The sequence below is a fragment of the Trachypithecus francoisi genome, unplaced genomic scaffold (assembly GCF_009764315.1).
Source record: "Trachypithecus francoisi isolate TF-2019V2 unplaced genomic scaffold, Tfra_2.0 Lachesis_group11, whole genome shotgun sequence".
Lineage (NCBI taxonomy): Eukaryota > Metazoa > Chordata > Mammalia > Primates > Cercopithecidae > Trachypithecus > Trachypithecus francoisi.
Window position 1 is genome coordinate 9,754,619 of NW_022681456.1, and position 6,000 is coordinate 9,760,618.

Consider the following 6,000-nt stretch of genomic DNA (forward strand, 5'->3'; position numbering starts at 1 on the left):
CGGGAGGCGAAGCTTGCAGTGAGCCGAGATCATGCCACTGCACCGCGGCCTGGGTGGCAGAGCAAGACTCCATCTCAAAAAAAAAAAAGCAACATCTATACCTTAAAATTTCATGTTTGAAAATGTATGCTAGCCATTGTTGGTGGAGGCCATCTGCAGTTTCAGCCACTAGGGAGGCTGAGCGATGAGGCTTGAGGCCAGGAGTTCAAGTTCAGCCTGTCAGCCTGGGCAGCAGAGCAAGACCCCTATGTTTGTTTTTTTTGTTTGTGTTTTGTTTTGTTTTGTTTTAGTTTCACTCTTGTTGCCCAGACTGGAGTGCAATGGTGTGATCTTGGCTGACTGCAACCTCCACCTCCCAGGTTCAAGCGATTCTCCTGACTCAGCCTCACGAGTCGCTGGGATGACAGGCATGCGCCACCATGCCCGGCTAATTTTGTATTTTTAGTAGAGACGGGGTTTTTCCATGTCGGTCAGGCTGGTCTTGAACTCCCGACCTCAGGTGATCCACCTGCCTCAGCCTCCCAAAGTGCTGGGATTACCGGTGTGAGCCACCACGCCCTGCCAACTCCTATGCTTTTAAACATACAGACACACACACACACGAGTTGTATGTACAGTACATGCAATGAAATACTATTTCTCCTTAAAAAGGAATGAAATTCTAATTGCTACAACATCATGGATGAACCTAGTTCATGGATGAACCATGCTAAGTGAAAGAAACATAAGGACAAATACTGTATGGTTCCATTTATATGAGGGACCTAGGATAGTCAAATTCATGGTTGGAAAGTACAATAGTGGTTATCAGGGGCTGCTGTGGGTGTTAGGAGAATGGTGAGTTATTGTTTAACAGATACAGAGGTTCAATTTGAGATGAAGAAGAAGTTCTGGAAATAGATAGTACAGATGGTTTCATAACAATGTGAATCTACCTAATGTTATTTAATAGTTAAAACAAACCGGCCGGGCGAGGTGGCTAAGTCCTGTAATTGGGAGACCAAGTTGGGAGGGTCACGAGGTCAGGAGATCAAGACCAGCCTGGCCAACATAGTGAAACCCCATCTCTGCTAAAAATACAAAAATTAGCTGGGTGTGATGGCAGGCGCCTGTAGTCCCAGCTACTTGGGAGGCTGAAGCAGGAGAATAGCTTGAACCTGGGAGTCAGAGGTTGCAGTGAGCCAAGATTGTGTCACTGCACTCCAGCCTAGGTGACACAGCAAAAATCTATCTCAAAAAAAAAAAAAAAAGTGCCAGGCACAGTGTCTTACGCCTATAATCTCAGCACTTTGGGAGGCCAAGGAAGGCAGAGGCCTGAGGCCAGGAGTTCAAGACCAGCCATGCCAACATGGTGAAGCCCCGTCTCTACTAAAAATACAAAAATTAGCCAGGGGTTGTGGCGCACACCCTTAATCCTAGCTACTCGGGAGGCTGAGGCACAAGAATCCCTTGAACCTGGGAGGCAGAGGTTGCAGTCAGCCAAGATCAGGCCACCGCACTCCAGCCTGGGCAACAGAGTGAGACTATGACTCAAAAAAAAAAAAAAATAGTGAAAACGAAGCCGAGTGCCATGGCTCACGCCTATATAATCCTAACACTTTGGGAGGCTCAGGTGGGTGGATCACTTGAGCCCGGGAGTTCGAGGCTGCAATGAGCTAAAAGTATACCACTTTACTCCAGCCCGACAGAGGGAGACCCGGTATTGGAGAAAAAAAAAAAGGCTGGGCGTGGTGGCCCAAGCCTGTAATCCCAGCACTTTAGGAGGCCGAGGTGGCCAAAGTCAGGAGTTCAAGACTAGTCTCACCAACTTGGTGAAACCCTGTCTCTACTAAAAATACAAAAATTAGCCAGGTGTGGTGGCGTGTGCCTGTAATCCCAGCTCCTCAGGAGGCTGAGGCAGGAGAATCACTTGAACCCAGGAGGCGTTGCAGTGAGCCGAGATCGCGCCACTGCCCTCCAGCCTGGGCGACAGAGCAAAGTCCGTCTCAAAAAATAAATAAATAAATGAAAATGAAGTCAAAAAGGTAAATTTCATGTTACATATACATTAAAATGTCTGTGTACCCTGGTAGCAATGAGCATAACCTAGCTCCAAGATCTTGGTTTCTGGTATCATTCTCCAATGAAAGTAACCAGTGCTCCTTGGAGAAATAGCTGACTCTAGAACTGGGATAAAAAATACACAAGAAGGCCAGGTGCAGTGGCTCACGCCTATAATCCCAGCACTTTGGGAGGCTGAGGCGGGTGGATCACTGGAGCTCAGGAGTTCAAGACCAGCCTGGGCAACATGATGAAACCCCGTCTCCACAAAAAGTACAAAATTAGCCAGGCCTGTTGGTGCATGCCTGTACTCCCAGCATCTCAGGAGGCTAAGGTGGGAGGATTGCTTGAGCCGAGGAGCTTGAGGCTGCAGTGAGCAAAGAGAGTACCATTGCACTCCAGCTGGAGTGAGACCCTGTCTCAAAAAAATAAAAAATAAAAAATTCGCCCAATCATGGTAGCTCACAACTGTAATCCCAGCACTTTGGGAGGCTGAGGTGGGTGGATCACGAGGTCAGGAGATTGAGACCATCCTGGCTAACACGGTGGAACCCCATCTCTACTAAAAATACAAAAAATTAGCCGGGCATGGTGGCGGGTGCCTGTAGTCCCAGCTACTTGGGAGGCTGAGGCAGGAGAATGGCGTGAACCCGGGAGGCGCAGCTTGCAGTGAGCTGAGATTGTGCCACTGCACTCCAGCCTGGGAGACAGAGCGAGACTCCATCTCAAAAAAAAAAAAAATACAAAACTTAACTGGGCATGGTGGCAGTCACCTGTAATCCCAGCTACTCACGAGGCTGAGGCAGGAGAATCGCTTGAACCTGGGAGGTAGAGGTTGCAGTGAGCAGAGATTGCTCCACTGCACTCCAGCCTGGGCAACAGAGTGAGACTCTGTCTCAAAATATAATAATAATAAAATAAATATCAGACCAGGCACAGTGGCTCACACCTGTAATCCCTGCACTTTGGGAGGCCAAGGCGTGTGGATCACGTGAGGTCAGGAGTTCAAGACCAGCCTGGCCAACATGATGGAACCCCGTCTCTACTAAAAATACAAAAACTTAGCCGGGCGTGGTGGAGGGCGCCTGTAATCCCAGCTACTCGGGAGGCTGAAGCAGGAGAATCGCTTGAACCCAGAAGGCGGAGGTTGCAGTGAGCTAAGATCACGCCATTGCACTCCAGCCTGGGTAACAAGCGCGAAACTCCGTCTCTAAATAAATAAATAAATGTCCACCAGTCCCTACTGATATAAATAAGTGATTGAATAAATAAAGTGGAGAGAAGAGGCAAATCTCCCACGCAGAACTGCAAATAACTTACGGACATAACTCCACTCCCCAGAAAGTAGAGCATGCCTAGGCAACATAGTAAGAACTCATTTCTACACAAAAAAAAAAAAAAAAAATTAGACCAGGCACCGTGGCTCACGCCAAAGCAGGAGGATCACTTGAGTGCAGGCATTCGAGACCAGCCTGGGAAACTTAGCAAGATCCCATGTCTACAAAAAACTTAAAGTTTTAAATAAATAAATACAAGCTTAGTTTCTCAGTTGTACCAGCCTCATTTCCAGCACTTAATAGCCTCATGTGGCTAGTGGCTACTATATATATATTTTGGAGACAGTCTCACTCACCCAGGCTGGAGTACAGTGACATGATCTTGGCTCACTACAACCTCTGCCTCCCATGTTCAAGCAATTCTCCTGCCTCAGCCTCTCACACTCAGCTAATTTTTGTATTTTTAGCAGAGACTGGGTTTCACCATGTTGGCCAGACTGGTCTCAAACTCCTGACCTCAGGTGATCCACCCACCTCAGCCTCCCAAAGTCCTGGTATTACAGGCATGAGCCACCGTGCCCAGCTATCCATTTTTTTGAGACAAGCTCTTTCTCTGTTATCCAGGCTGGAGTTCAGTGGCACAATCATGGCTCACTGCAGCCTCAACCTCCCAGACTCAAGTGACCCTCTTGCCTCAGTCTCCCAAGTAGCTGGGACTATAGGCTCATGCCACCACACCCAGTTAATTTTTTTTAGTAGAGGGAAGGTCTCACTATGTTGCCCAGCTGGTCCTCCAACTTCTGAGCTCAAGCCATTGTCCTACCTAGGTTCCCAAAGTGCTGGATTACAGGCATAAGCCGCCTTTTTTTTTTTTTTTTTTTTTTTTTTTTTGAGACACGGTCTTGCTCAGTCACCCAAGCTGGAGTACAGCAGCATAGTGGCCAGATCTTAGCTCACTGTGACCTCTAACTCAACTATAGGCATGTGCCACCATACCTAGCTAATATTTGTCTTTTTTTTTTTTTGAGATGGAGTCTCCTTCTGTCGCCCAGGCTGGAGAACAGTGGTGCAATCTGGGCTCACTACAAGCTCCGCCTCCTGGGTTCATGCCATTCTCCTGCCTCAGCCTCCCGAGTAGCTGGGACTACAGACGCCCGCCACCACACCCAGCTAATTTTTCGCATTTTTAGTAGAGACGGGGTTTCACCATGTTAGCCAGGATGATCTCGATCTCCTGACCTCGTGATCCGCCTGCCTCGGCCTCCCAAAGTCCTGGGATTACAGGCGTGAGCCACTGCGCCCGGCCTAATATTTGTCATTTTTGTAGAGATTGCATCTCACTATGTTGCCGAAGCTGGTCTTGAACTCCTGGCCTCAAGCAATTCTCTCGTCACAACATTGCCAAATGATGTATTGTAATAATCACAGGCCTGAACCACTGCAGGCCCTTGTACTGGACAGTGCAGGTACAGAACATTTCATCATTGTAGTAAGTCCTGTCAGATGGCATGGTGTAGGACAGTGCTGTTCCATAGAAATCAAGTGTGAGCTTGGTCAGGCATGGTGGCTCACGCCTGTAATCCCAGCACTTTGGGAGGCTAAGGCGGGCGGACCACATGAGGTCCGGAGTTTGAGACCAGCCTGGCCAACATGGAGAAACCCCGTCCCTACTAAAAATACAAAATTAGCCGGGCGTGGTGGCAAATGCCTATAGTTTCCCAGCTACTCAGGAGGCCGAGGCAGGAGAATCACTTGAACCCGGGAGGCAGATGTTGTGGTGAGTGGAGACAGTGCCATTGCACTCCAGCCTAGGCAACAAGAGCGAAACTCCGTCTCAAAAAAAGAAAAAGAAAAGAAATCAAGTGTGAGCCACATGTGGCATTGTATTTTCTAGTAGCCACATTGAAAAGGTAAAAAGAAACAAAGAAGCTAATTTCAACAAGTATTTTATTTATCCCAAAATATCCAAAGCATTGTTTCAACATGGCAATCAGTAGATACATTATTAGTGAGATCTTTTTTTTTCTCTTTCTGGTGCTGTCTTAGAAATCCAGTACACGCACTTTGGGAGGCTGAGGTGGGATGATCACTTGAGTCCAGGAGTTCAAGACCAGCCTGGGCAACATGGTGAAACTCCCATTTCTAGAAAAAATACAAAAAGGCCGGGCGCGGTGGCTCAAGCCTGTAATCCCAGCACTTTGGGAGGCCGAGATGGGTGGATCACGAGGTCAGGAGATCGAGACCATCCTGGCTAACACAGTGAAACCCCGTCTCTACTAAAAATACAAAAAAATTAGCCGGGCGAGGCGGCGGGCGCCTGTAGTCCCAGCTACTCCGGAGGCTGAGGCAGGAGAATGGCATAAACCCGGGAGGCGGAGCTTGCAGTGAGCTGAGATCCGGCCACTGCACTCCAGCCCGGGCGACACAGCAAGACTCCATCTCAAAAAAAAAAAAATACAAAAAAATGGCCGGGCGCGGTGGCTCACGCCTGTAATCCCAGCACTTTGAGAGGCCAAGGTGGGCGGATCACGAGGTCAGGAGATCGAGACCATCCTGGCTAACACCGTGAAACCCCTCTCTACTAAAAATACAAAAAATTAGCCGGGCGTGGTGGCGGGTGCCTGTAGTCCCAGCTACTTGGGAGGCTGAGGCAGGAGAATGATGTGAACTCATGAGACGGAGC